The following is a 14,980-nucleotide window of genomic DNA, read 5'->3' as shown; positions in this document are numbered from 1 at the left end:
GTGACGTCACTTTTGTAGCGCCCTGATTGCGTGTTATGAAATATATGTTGATGTTTTGACAAGCCATGTAATTCCGTTAGCTTGTTGGCAAAAAAATTACATTGCATAAGAATGTCTGCTTGAATTTCAGCCGAATGATCATTGGTCATCTCCGGAATAATTGTTTCCAGTCGCCCAGTGGGTGCAGACGAAATTTTTATCCCGATTTAATTTGCTGATCAGCAATAACATGGCGGCGCAGGCTAAGGTAAGTTCGTGCAATGCATGACACTTCTGAGTTTGAACAATAGTAATATAAACAAACTATCAGCACACTTTTTTGTGTCACAAATCGGTAATGCAAATACTGTTACGTGCATTAAGTAAAGGGATTATGTAATCTGCTGTCAACGCCGTGAGGCCCAGACTTTTTTTATCGTTAGTGGAGACAGACAGGGTCGATTTTTGTCATCTGATCGAGGCGTAAAGTCGAACATCCAAAATAAACAAACCTAAAATGTGCATTTGCAGTGTCAGCATGCAGTCTTAAAATACGCCATGAGCCAAAGGCACTGTCACTCCTGCAAATGTAAATTGCCCACAGGGTGCGTGAAGTATTTTTGTAGAGTTACATTTTAGTCTTTAAATGCCTAAATAGCAAATTAAAAATACCACCTACCTAACATATGAGGTTGGTAGTTGTGCTTACATTGTGACAGTGCAAACAGTTGAATGTTAAACAGTGTTAAATGAAATATATCAGTTTGTCTGTGACATTCTCTTAGATGCTCAGCCATTGGTTAAGATTGATCATGGTAACTGTGGACTTCAAAAAAAATATATCAGCTGTCCTACTGTCATGAGGCACGGGAACATCACTGGAGCCACTAAAGGATATGTTCGCCACCCATGCAGAAAAGAAGAAAGGTTAACCCTTACCCTAAATCCCTAACCTAACTCTGAGTATTAGAGGAGAGTATTATTGGTAAACATTGTAAAATAGTCACAAAATATGGTAAAAAAAATCCATAATCACACCATACCACTTTTCATACCACATGTCCACAGATCAGTGGACTAGTGGATCCGAATATTACATTTTTTTAGAAGACACTACTTTTTTCTCTTGAATAACATTTTTACAAGCTGGTGCTATTTGTAACCACAAATGCTTTAATTAACGTGTCCAGTACAACACGTAAGTGTTGTTACCAGGTTACGTTTAGCATTTCAGCCAAGTTGTTACTTAATACATTTTCAAGAAACCAAAGTGAGTTCAGAAATGAGTACATAGTGTACTTGTTCATCTGATGCTTATATTGTACAGAGTTTAAAAAATCCCATTGCCTGACGCCCGGGACAAGTCGATTTTCATTTTGGGCAATCAGATAATGGTACCTTAACTGTCCATGGAGTACTAGATAATTTCCACTTATGGTTTCAAACTACGAATGACCGTGGATTTCATTTCATATCTGATCATAATGAAGCTAATAAAGCACTCAATAATAATAAAGTAGAGCTAGTAGAGAGTGAAGTTATCACTGTTTGAGAAATAGTCCAGTAAACATTAACATCATGCATTGTGTCATAAAATCAGGGCAAGTGGAAAATGTGGCAAGTGGCTTTTCAAAATATTTTTTAACCCATTTTGTTATGCAATGTGGCCTGAATTCAAAGAAACATGTTCATGTGAACAGAAAAATATATTATGGGTATCATGATAATCAAAACATTTATTATGATGAAAGTCCACACAGTTTGGTTCATACAAAATGTATCAGTAAATAATTTGATCTGATGAATTATTTACTTTGAAGATTCATGGGCGGATGAGCTTTTTCAGAAAGAGGTGTGCTCAGTTCAAGGAAAGAGAGTGCACAGATCATCATCTATTTTCACAAGAGTTTTAATGGTCATTTAATAAACTTTGAGGACAAGTACGTGTAGGGTGGGAGTTGTATGTGCACGCCCCTGCACCTTACCTCTGGATCCACACATGAGAATTTTGCTATAAACAGTAAATGGTCATGCTTTCATGTTGAATATATGGGTCAGTTTGTGAGAATGTTCTTTTTGATAGGTGATGTTAGATTGTGCAGTTCATGACCATAAACCAAAGCAATCCCATATCACTTCAACTGACCAGTGAGTTTGGAAAACTACAGAAGTGAAACATTCATGGACAAATTTGATTCATATCATAATGATTGCTTAGAGTCTTTTTTATGCATTGTGTGATTGTTTTAGAGAGGCCTTAATAAGACATTTTACTCATAGTTAAAAAATCATAATGTAATGAAATGGAGCTGTGAGACTTTCTTCATTTTCCTGAAGCTCAGGGAGTCTAGACTTGCCACATTTTCTAGACTTGCATGGGCTTTCTTGGATATATTTGCTTCAGTGTCTTTTTGACAGACTAGGTTGTGAAAAACAGACAAACTTTAGTTAAAAGTGGTGACCCTAATTCTTTATCTACTGACATTTCCGATATTCTGGTTCAGAAATAAATTCACGGGCAGGACTACGAATGAATAACCTGAAACTGAAACCAATATGGAAGGCAGGTAACCCTGAACAAAACCACTACATCCAGGAATTTCGTGGAGTCAATGGCGGCGAGATATCAGCTGTTTTGTTTTTCCATGTGTCTGTTTTCAATGGGAAAACAGTGCTGGAAAAGTTGTTTTTGTCTGCCACAGGTAATCAGTCAGTTAAGGATGTTGTCACTCGGTTGAGGATGATTGTTTCATCCTCAACAAACTGCAGCACAGCTGCAGATGGTCAGTTCAGTGTCAACCCCATTTCAGATCTAGTATAGCTGATATTTGCGGAGATATTACATTGGAAACATGACATTGACAAATCCTATACAGTGGACTCTGGCAATAACGGCCTCTGTAAGCATCGGCATTCTGTCTACAATGGCACAAAGTTTCAGTCGTGACAGAAATGCACTTAATTATCATATAGAAACATCTGTCAACATCGGCTTCTTCTACTCTGGATATCGGCATTGTTTTTCAGTCCAAACGAACAAATTGTTATGAAAACAAATCTGTAAAAAACGGCACATGAAAGACGGCGCAACCCTTTGATGCAATTAGGTCCAAATGATGTAACACTAACAACACAATTCGCAGTTACTACCCGAGATTATTCAGAAATGGGAAGTGTCAATCAGTATCTTGTTAACTAGTGAGTGCAGTGATATTGGTAGTTTTGTTGGAGGTATAGATTATTTTTTAGGACAAGATCGTCACTGCAGAAGAGTGTCATAAGTCATGCCCCTGGAGGCTTCTGATGTTCAGACATAGACAACCTCCAGGTGCAAGACTTATGTCGCTCTTCTGCAGTGACAATCTTTTCTTGAAAAAACAATTTATAGTCCCAACAACACCTTATACCTAAACGCATTCAACTTGGGTGATCAAAGGTGGATAATTATGAAAATGAAGTAGTTAGGACCTAAACACAAAACTCACCAAGACGGGTGCTCCTTCCAGTGACGCCATGTTTGGATGTGTGAGTTTCAGGTCGCGACCCACAAATCACGGAACGGAGTCTAGAAATCTCCGAAGATGGCCAAGCTTGTCTCAAGTATTACCTACATTGCTTCCGATGATTCAGATGTTTATGTTATTATCACTAAACTACCAATATTGCTGCAGTTGTTTTGCCAGTAGGCTGTGCTTGTTTACATTTGAGATGCCATTTCTTCAAATTTGCTGTAGCTCCATCATTTACTTAATGAGGCCTGAATATAAGACAAGTTTTATGTGGCTTGATTTTTCTGAGACAGCTCATTTTGTTGTTGACATAACCAGCACCAGTACGAACATGCATCATTCAATCATACATCTGATATCTTGTCTCGGCATTAACTATTATTCTTTTGTTTGTCAAAAGTATGTATCCAGAACAATGGCACAGCATTTTTCATAAGCCATACTCTAGGCTTGTTCGCTTATCCAGGTTTCTACTTTGGTGAAATAAAAATATATTTAAAGCAATTCCCAACATTGATGCAGTTTCCTGCTTTGGTTTTGCTATAGTATTGTTAAAAGTTGCAGAAGTCAATCTGTATTCACTGATGTTGTGGTGTGTAGTCTTGTGCATGTAGCAGATGTCACAAATCGGGCCTTTGCAGACGTAACCGTATTTGTGAGCTTGACATTGGGGAGTTTCTAGGACTTCTCGGCCCAACAGTGATGCACACTTGACACATGAGATCTTACCCTCGTTAAATGAGGTTCAAAATTGTGTCTGCTTGCAGTGAATGGGAATAAGTTGTGACTGTTAACCTTCTAGTGCCTAATAGGAGCTTGGATGAACAAGGGTGATAATGTGCTAGAGAGTAGACAAGTGTGTGGATACAGGTGCTCTGTATCTGTCCACCATCATGGTTTAACACAATATCAATGATTACAGTTTCTTCAAAGTGTTATGTCCTTATCCTCGATATCTCCAGGGTATATGTTCCGATAAATCTCCACTATACCCTGGATGGATATATTGTGACAGATAATTGTATTACCTTCCTTGGCTGGCTTTTTATCCAATCAGGTGTCTGCGCTAGGAACTTGAGTGCATTATTCACAACTCACTTTCACTTTTTAAATCACCACTCAAAATCACAAATCATGCAGAGGAACTCTGAAAGAAGTAGAGGGAGTTCTTGCATGTATTGTTTTTAGAGTTTCAGACCTGTCAATTTTGCTGTATGATTTCTCCCAAATCTGAGTTGCACTGCAAAGAAACCTTCACAGCTGCAATGGCTATCTTTGTTGACATTGTCAAGCTCGGTTGTAACGATGGCTGAGCTGATTGACTACTGTTAGAATGGTAAGCTAGCAAAGGGAGGTAACAAAACTGAGCCATGGATGCTTCCAGGGTATAGTGGAGATTTATCAGAAGGTATACCCTGGAGATATCGAAGATGCATGTCTATGACAACAAGAGAAACTTACTGAAGGTCAACCTATGTAATCTTCTAAGTTGATGTAAAACCTTGAAACTAATGGAAGGCCAATGGACTTTAAGGACATTTCTCCTTTGCATTTCGGTCAGATCATTTAGGTGAAATTTTACTTTTCTTTGAGACAGAACAAATCAGTGTTTTTGCATCAAAATTGCCATGATCCATGATTGTGGATTTCAGTCATGTCTCTTGTTAGCTATGTTCCTTTGTTGACATTTTCAGCTACATATATATATCTTTGTGATCTTTGACTGAATATGCCAATTACTTATATTTATCGTATCAGTTTTGCCTATGTTGCATTTATTGCTTTACGCCAATATGTGTGTACACACTCTAGCTCCCAAGTCGAAACCATCACAAGTTCTGAGACCTGTGACCTATGACCCATGCTTTTTTGATCATTTGTTTGTTTATAGCTGCAGTCAGCAATACTGCAACTATATGGCGGTGATCTGTAAATAATCATGTCTCCACTATGTAGTCCAGTGATTAACATCATGAACATCAACATATGTCAATCAGGTCAGTTGGGCTGACCACCCAAACCAGTTAGTTGCATGTTATGAAAAGTTCAGGTTGCCTAATTTTACAGGTGCAGAAGATTAATATGTTTTTCATAGCTAACTGATCATTTTTCTGTATATACTCACCCCAAAAAGTTTAGGACCACCCCAATTTTCAGTATGAAAGTATTTACTGGTTCATATTATGATCCATGTAATGCTTAATATTGAATATTGGGGTGGTCCTGAAGTTTTTTTTGTTAAAACATATAGCCAAATTCAAATGTGTTTTGAGGGTGTACTGAAATATTGGGGGTATGACAATTCGTGTGCATTGAGCGCCATTGCACATGCATTGAATATCTCCACAAACCAAATCATGCAATACAGCAAGATGAAAAATGTTAATAAATCACTCTGGGAAATGTTGTTTTCGTAAGTAATGCATTATTCTGGGAAATGTTGTGTTTGTAAGTCACAGAAATATATGTCAGTGATAGGTGTTGCTTAATTAATGTCTACATGTATAATTATCCCCAACATGCAAGAGTATAAACATATTAAGGCACCGCAAGAAACCTGGGTTCTACTAAGTAGGCTCAATCAGGCAAAGGTAAATGTGACATGGACAGTATAGGTGCTATGTGCTCCAAGGTGGGAGGTCATAACCATCTACTAATGCTAACAAGAATGGGTGCTTGAAGTACATATTCAATAACGGTATGTCACCATGTATCATATCATTGATTAAGTCAATATGTGCTTGGTAATCGAATTCTGGAATCCAGTGGTCAGTAAACCGATTTCATAATTGATTATTTATAGCAGATTTCTACTTTGAAGTAGTAACCATGGTAATGGTAGTAATTGTTTACCATGGTAACAGATCAGAATGAAGTGTCAAGAATATTTCTGGAAACTGCCAATACTTCTTTGATCTGACCCCAAGGTATTGAGATCTGGGGTCTAAGATTGGTAGACTCAAGGGAAGCTGCATTCTTTGTTGATCCTTTACAATTTGGTAGATGGCACCTCTGTCGTAGAAGGGAGGGAAATAACTTTAAAGTTGCTGGTGTATTCTGGTACAGTGGCACATGTAAAATCACTTGCTCTGATAATCTTTCTACTATACTGACCAATTTCCTTGTTGATATTTTAAATAAGCAACATGATTAACATTGGAAAGTCAACTGAACACCGATACATCGTCGTATACAAATTTGGTTGCCTGATAGAAAAAAACACTGGATGGGGATGTCAGGCAGTGGGTTATTTCCACCACTGTATAGATACTTTTACTGAATCTAACACTAGCTCTTCCCTGAATATATTGTCATGAACTGATTTAAAGTGAATCACATCTTCAGCAATTAAGTCAGTCACCACAAGACTAAGAAGAAACATCAGATATGTGTGATGTAAGATGTCTGTTTGATCCTTAGATATTTAAATCTACATAACAGGAAATACCACCAAAGACTAACCAGGGTATTTGTTTTGCCAGAATCAAAGCTGGCTTCATGTAGAGTGATATAACTGATAGATGAAAATGGCTTCAATGCTAATACTGCTGATAAATGAACCTCCCAAATGACTCATTTCTATTTGAAAAGATCATTGGCTTGTAATAGCAATGGAAACCCTGGGTCCAGCTTGACGCGACCATTTCATATTCGTAATGTGCAGTAACAGATGTAATGAATTTCCCATTGATGGTGCAGTGTTTTCATGATATAGACATCATATGATGTCAAATTGGATAGTCTGGAAATGGATTCTACCCTTGGGTCATTAAAAAAACACCTGCTCTTTATGTTCACTGGAAAATGAATGAAGCTCTTAGTGCTTAATGTTACATCCAAATTTCCACAAAAACAAATGTCCTATCTTATCAAATTATTACATTTATTTAAACCCAAGGGAAACCTGTTTATAATAGGATGGAGTGGCCTAGTGGCCTATTTGTGGACAGCAGAGACAATGAAATTTGCTAAAATCTCAATCTCATCCTCTTCTCAATCTTCACCACTTGTCAGTTGGTTAAATATCATTTTCAACTGAGGCCTTGGAGTAGCCTAATGGTGAAACTATTAATTTTTAACTTACCTTACCATAGGTCTTATGCATATTACCTCAAGCTTCGCTAGAAGAGATCAGACAGTCGTTGATTCGCCATTCCCTAGATGGCTACCTCATGTAATCTACGAATGTAGTCACGGAAGTGACGTGATCTCCCCACTCGCGCAAGCGCGAACAATCCAAAATTCACTTTTACTTCTAGCGTTCGTCTGTTCGGACGTTTTTGGTTCGCTTAGTTTACCTACTTTGTGGTTCAATAAAGTTGTTTCCTCACGGGTAGGTATGGTTTGTATCCCTTAGGTGTGCGTGTTAAGGTAAGTTATCTTTTAACTGCACTTACTTTGCTACCTCGTGTTGTTTTTTCTCTCACTTCGGGGTGGGTTCGCCTGCGTCGTGTGTGAGTGCGGCATGGCGTCCGTGGGGGTATTATATCTTGCTGGTTTTCTCCCTCCATGTGGTTTTCCATGTCGATTAGTATTTTTGCCAGGTTTCACTGCATTTATATGTTTTTTCGTGCCACGTTGCGATGTACGCAGGCAACCCATTTGGTTGTTTGCCCTTCGCTGTCACGAGCTTACGGGCGTGCCTACTTTATAGTGGGGGTGCGTTGGTGCTGCATTTCTGGTATAGGGGTGTTTTTTCTACCGCCTAGCGTTGGTTTCAACGCATTGTTTTGTTTTGTATGTTGCACTTAACTGTGTATGTCTCGCCAGTTTAGCACCGTCTGCTAGGGGCAGGAATCGGCGAATTTCCCCACCCTTGGTGCCCGGATTGTGCGTCTCTGGCCTGCTCTTTTGACGGACGCTGCCAGTGCTGCGAGGCGTTGTTGGTTGCTGGTTTCAAGGCTTCTTTTGCGGCTAAGAGGAAGCATTTTTCACAGCGGAAGAGAAGGTTGTCGTCTCCAGCGTCGTCGTTGGGATCTCTGCCGGACGACCCTGACTTACAACCGCCTTCAGCGCCTGTGCCGACGCCTGGGATGGGGCGTTCGTCCATGACGCCTGTACGTTTGTCCCCGGAACCACCTCGCTCGGATTCCATCGTGGATCTGTTTTCGTCCGGAGGCTTGTCTCATCCGGAGGTCCAGAGGTTCCTGCGCTCCCTCCTCACGCCCGGTGCTGCTGCGATGCCAGCGTCTGTCTCGACACCAGCGCCTATGCCGACACCAGCGCCTGTGCTTACGCCAGCACCTATGTCTGCGCCAGCGCCTAAGCCTACGCCGGCGCTTACGCCAGCGCCTGTGCCTGCGCCAGCGCTTACGCCAGTGCCTATGCCTGCGCCAGTACCTATGCCTACGCCAGCGTCTATGTCTACGTCAGCGCCTGTCCCGACACCAGCGCCGACGCCGGACCCTGTGCCAGCACCAGCACCTGCGTCTTACCGTATACCCAGGGTGTTGCATACGTTGTCCAGGGAAGAGGTTTTGCAACGACAGTTGGATGAAGCGCGCGCTCGGCGCTTGGAGGCAGAGAGCTCTCGGCGCAGATCGCGCTCCAGGTTCCCTGGGAGTCGGTGATCCTGTACCCTCCCCAGTAGTCTTTGTCGGAGTTCTCGGTCCCTGCGACGCCCTTTGAATGTGGACTCTCGCTTTACTACCAGGTGAAGATGTTACTTGCTCTCCCAGTCCATATCACCTCGACGTTCCTCTAGAACTCGGCGTTTGCGGTCACCGGAACCACCTTGGATCCCGTCCAAGGAATCTACTGCTCATGCATCGACTCCGTCTCTTACACTGCGGCGTGATTCGAATTCCATGTCCTGGGAGGTTTTTGCCCGGACTTCGACAAGGAAGTAGGAGGCGACGGAGATGGTGATGGCACTTGACTACCCTTATCAGTCGTCTTCGAGTGGATTGCTGACAGGTTACCGGACTGCCCTTCGCCTTCGGCTGATTCCAGCAACCCTGCAGCAATTCATTTATCACCGGAACTACTCATCCCGCCTCATCCTATGTGGCGGACGCCATGGTTGTATTACATGCGGTCTATGCGAAATTGTCAACTAATCCGAATTTCTAAGCGTGTAAGTCGAGGAAGTCAGATTACAAGATAGACAGCCTGGTTTTCGCGGGCAGCGTGGCTGTCTTGGTTGTATCTCTGTAGCGGTTATTGGGCTCCTCGCGGCTCTCTCATAGAGTGCAGGATTCTAAGCAGGTGACCATTGAGACTGAACTCAAGCGGATGCTTAAGCCGTTGTCTGCGCTGGCGTCAGCTACCTCGGCAGCGGCGATGGACTTGTCTGAAGACAACGCCTCGAGGATCGATCACCGTACCAGATATTCCTACGGTAGGTGGGAGGGACTGGTCGCATCCCCGTAGATCCTTACGTTACAATTTGTCTACATATACTTCAAGCGGAGAAAGTTTTCTTTCACGTGCTTTACTCATTTCGTCACGAAGATTTTTCGAGACAACAACAAAGTGACACGCCTAACTACACCTCTTATTACAAGAGAGTACGGCATTTATCTTCGGGGAAAATTCCAACACATCTATCTGAAAAACAATTTGTCTACGTCAGTTTCAAGCGGCGGAAGGGTTTTCGCGCGCTTTACTCATTTGGACACGTGCTCGCAAACAGCATGGTTACGGTCAAGCCTATAGGCTAGCAGGGTATCACCGTTTACAAGATTTCATGATGATCAGTTACCTGCTACCGATGACGTCACGTCTACATTTTGATTGGTGCCCGAGAGACAACACCCTGCAAAGGATCCCAGGGTCGTTACATCTACAATTTGATTGGTCATCGAGGGACAACGCCCTGCGCAGAATGTGTTGTTATGATTCTAGTGTAAGGAAGTTGTCTGCAGTGACTTACAGTCATTTTACAATGGAAAGATGTCGTTTACACTCTAGACTAGCAGTCTACAGCGGCATTGGATTTCTCTAGTCGGCATAGAAATCCTCTAACAGTAGTCTCAACGCTGCTTATCAGGAGGCGTGCAGCGATGCATGGCAGTTTCTGATCGGACAGACGGCCAGTTATAAGTAGACTTCTTGAAATGTCAACACATTCATAATGTACAGCGTGGTTGTTCTGAAGTCGAAGAATGACGCATTTTTATGGCGTCTCAAGCTTATCTTGAGCTTATCTTGAGAGAGTTGTACTTCATTATCAGGCTGTTAAGTCAGCTTCAACTAACTCCGCGGGATTTGATTCATCACATCGCCGTCTCAGGTTCGGGGGTCGAAGTTCAAGGCGATGTTAAAAGCAAGCTGTACTCTGTCCGTTATCACTATGTCAGTGATAATGTCTACTCGATTTGCTCACCTTAGGATATGATCAGACGTAGACGTCTACTCTTACGTCTTTGACAGCGTTTTCTTGATCATGATTTCAAGACAGGTTTACGACATTGGACGTCTTGACTCCCCACCAGTGGTAGACTCGCTGGTCAATGTTTGGAACTTGCATATTAGAGCCGTCATTCAACAACCATCTTTAGGTTGACACGTCTCTACCAGGATTGAGTGCCTATCTAGTCAAGGAGGTTGCAGCAGGATTCTGGGGGAGTGGAGCTCTATCTCTTCACATCACCCAGTTGAAGATAAAAGCGGTGATGCATGTCTATTGTTGGTTGACAGCACCGAGAGACAAGCTACTGATGATCCATATGGTCAACTCAATAGTAGCCCTCTAGGTAACAAGGGTCAAGGAGGCCTCGACCTCTACTACACTTGTCGTTTCTACCCTTCGACGTGGTCGAGTCTGATCCTCCAAATAAAAGTATCTCACATACCAGGAGCCTGCATCTTCATGGCAGACGCCTTATCTTGCCCCCTACGTCTATCTCCAACAAAGAATATGTTGTGTCGAGAGACGTTTCAAATAATCGGCTTCCAGAGTGGGACCAATTGTTGTACCATCCTCACAATTGGACACTGCACCTGGATCCGTCACGGTTTCATCTTTGCGCCTGGACCATCTGTGATAGTCTTGAGGGCCAAGGGGTACTCATCTCAAGTGGCGAAATTAATCACCCTGGAACACAGGGTTTCCACTCAGTCACTTTATGGACCTGCAGGCGTGGGCGATCGACACGATCCTGCGACTGCTTTTGGTCGCACCTTGGTGGCCAGCCAGGCCATGGTTCCTCGCCAGCGGAGAGTCATACCAGCTCCCAGATTAGTTACGTCTGCTTCGACATCCGCACAGTCGGCAGCTGCATCCGGACCCACTGAGATTTCATCTTCACAGTTGGGTCATCTGCAGAAGGCAATAAGAGTTAAGGGCTACTCCTCGTGCGCGGCAAGCGTCCTAGCTTGTACGCATCGAATGTCCACTAGGTCCTTATATGACGACAAGTGGCGCTCATTTGAGAGTTTTTGCGCTCAAAGATCACAAGACCCTATGACAGCTTCTCCACAGTATTTAGCGAACTTCCTCCTGTTCCTGCATAACTGCAAGCATCTTAGAGGCAGTACCTTGGGGACTTATCTGTCGGCTTTGAACTCTATTCGATTAAAGCAGATAAACAGATTTCCAAGGTACCAGATCCTATTGCGCTACTCAAGGCCTGCAAATTGGAGGACCGGAAAGTTAAGCTTAAAAAGCGTCCTCCAGTTTGGGACCTCAACATCGTCCTACAACATCTTAGAGGACCTCCGTATAAGCCTTTAGAGGAAGCCTCCTTCATGTATTTGGGACGGTCTTCATTCTAGCGTTAGCTACCGCAGATAGAGCTAGTGAAATTCATGCCCTGGACGTCACGCAGGTTCGCTTGGATCAGTCGAGGCATGGACCAGCCCACTTGGGTCTCCTGTGAGATTTTGTGGCCAAGAATCAGCTCCCTGGACAGCCAGACAGGCTGTTCTCCATTCCTCTGTCATCTGCAGTCTTGGGACAACATGACTTGGAGGAGGAGCTGCTGTGTCTCGTTAGAGCCCTCAGATGTTGCATCCGGAAGTTGGCTTCTAAGAGACGTTCCCCTAAAAGACTGTTCATCCCGCTTTCGACTACCTGCAAAGGGGAGGTGAACAGGAACACAGTCACCTTATGGCTTCGATCTACGATCCTGGCGGCTTTTGATGCCAAGCGTCTACCTCATCCAGTGGCGAACAACCCACACGAGATCAGAGCGTTGGCGTCTACCATGGCCCTCCATAGAAATTGCACAGTGCCACAAACTATGGAAGGCTGCTTTTGGAAGTCGTCGTCTACTGCCTTCGTTTCCCACTACCTGAGGGACTTGGCAGTTGAGGACATGGAGGGGGAGCTGCTGTGTCTCGTTAGAGCCCTCAGATGTTGCATCCGGAAGTTGGCTTCTAAGAGACGTTCCCCTAAAAGACTGTTCATCCCGCTTTCGACTACCTGCAAGGGGAGGTGAACAGGAACACAGTCGCCTTATGGCTTCGATCTACGATCCTGGCGGCTTTTGATGCCAAGCGTCTACCTCATCCGGTGGCGGACAACCCACACGAGATCAGAGCGTTGGCATCTACCATGGCCCTCCATAGAAATTGCACAGTGCCACAACTATGGAAGGCTGCTTTTGGAAGTCGTCGTCTACTGCCTTCGCTTCCCACTACCTGAGGGACTTGGCAGTTGAGGACATGGAGGGACTACAGTCTTTCAGTCCGTTGGTGGTTGCCCAGCAACTTACCCGGACGTCCGCCCATTAGGTAATAACACTGTTACTTACCGTTGGTCTTAAGATTAACCTCACCCTCAGGGTGCGTCGGTTTTTCTTTGGAGTTCCCTTGGGTTACTCTTTGTCCTGCTTCCAGGTTTGTCCTGTGACTGTTGGCATTGGTCTCCCAGGTTCTCCTAATGCATGTGCACTGGTTGCTGAGGGATGGTCCTCCGGAGTCCACACCACCATCCATCTGTCGAAGCCATATGCATAAGACCTATGGTAAGGTAAGTTAAAAATTTATTAAAATCTAAATATTTTAGATATTTAAATACTTACCTTACCATAGGGCGGTGACTCCCTCCCAACGCTGGATGCTCCTCCCCACTCTGGACTCTTCGGACCTTCCTGTTGCCAGTAAAAGTGAATTTTGGATTGTTCGCGCTTGCGCGAGTGGGGAGATCACGTCACTTCCGTGACTACATTCGTAGATTACATGAGGTAGCCATCTAGGGAATGGCGAATCAACGACTGTCTGATCTCTTCTAGCGAAGCTTGAGGTAATATGCATAAGACCTATGGTAAGGTAAGTATTTAAATATCTAAAATATTTAGATTTTAATAAGTTTGTAACACCGAAGACTCAGGTTGGATTCCCCACATTGGTATAATGTGTAATGCTCTTTTCTTGTGTCCCCAACCGTGATATTGCTGGAATATTGCTCAAAGCGGTGTAAACCATACTCATGCTTGTTTAATTTAATTATTTTTGTTTTTGACACTTTTTTTTAAGGGTCATTCTCAAAAAAGGTCATATTCATGTTATGCAAAATAAGAAAATTGAAAGCGTCATAATTGATTATCTCTTTTTTCTTTTGAATGGGACCCGTGAAGGTCCCGGGGTAGAATAGGCCTTCAGCAACCATGCTTGCCATAGAAGGCGACTCAGCTTGTCGTAAGAGGCGACTAACGGGATCGGGTGGTCAGGCTCGCTGACTTGGTGGACACATGTCATCGGTTCCCAATTGCGCAGATCGATGCTCATGTTGTTGATCACTGGATTGTCTGGTCCAGACTCGATTATGTACAGACCGCCGCCATATAGCTGGAATATTGCTGAGTGCGGCGGAAAACTCAACTCACTCACTCACTCACTCACTCACTCTTTTGAATGGTCAACACATTAAAATATGCAGTCATGATAATTTGCACACAGGAAAGTAATTAAATATTTTCATTATAAACTTTTTAAAGTATCAACAAAAAAATGTCAGTGGTGTAACAATCATGAAACTAATTATTTTCACACTTTGATTTTAGATAAGGAATTTTCTGCTTTTATCATATTATTTCCTTTTTCAAATATAAATCAAACTGTTTCATTGCTCACAAATTTAATTGTGAATTTGGCAAAAAAGTCTTGGTGTGAGAAGAATGAAATGGTAACATATATTTTTGTTCTGATATGACTTGTATACTTAAGACCGAATATGTGTTATGTATATGTTGATATTAAAGCTGCTTTCAGTTATCGTAAGATATCAGTCTACCTGTCAAATTATTCTTTTGAAATAATTAAATCTTAGCAAATATGCATATTACACCTTTGATATTTTTGTTACCCCACTGACGAGACCTGTTGCACCACTGAACTTTCTGGACCAATAAACCAAATCAGTTACTCAATAATCATTGGAGAATGATTTCCAAAATGTGGCATTGAAAAACAAATAATATCAACAGAAAGAATAGAATGTACAAATTCAAAGAATATTTTGACACTAATGACATGTCGTGTTACACCACTGGTTTTTCTTGACATGTAGTAATGTCATAACACCAAGACATCTTTTGTTACACCAC

At 42.6% G+C, this 14,980-nt stretch overlaps 1 protein-coding gene across 3 annotated transcripts in view; it reads left to right on the top strand.

Annotated features, from left to right (window-relative positions):
- LOC137278336 (nuclear receptor coactivator 2-like) overlaps nt 1-14,980 on the top strand; it is a 169,022-nt gene continuing 154,042 nt past the window's right edge. For all 3 annotated transcript variants that reach the window (XM_067810610.1, XM_067810611.1, XM_067810609.1), the window contains exon 1: nt 1-247. The gene's annotated coding sequence lies outside the window, so the exon portion shown is untranslated. The remainder of the gene's footprint in view (nt 248-14,980) is intronic.

This window comes from Haliotis asinina, chromosome 3 (assembly GCF_037392515.1).
Source record: "Haliotis asinina isolate JCU_RB_2024 chromosome 3, JCU_Hal_asi_v2, whole genome shotgun sequence".
Lineage (NCBI taxonomy): Eukaryota > Metazoa > Mollusca > Gastropoda > Lepetellida > Haliotidae > Haliotis > Haliotis asinina.
The sequence above is the reverse complement of the archived record's forward strand: the minus strand, read 5'-3'. Positions and strand labels throughout refer to the sequence as shown.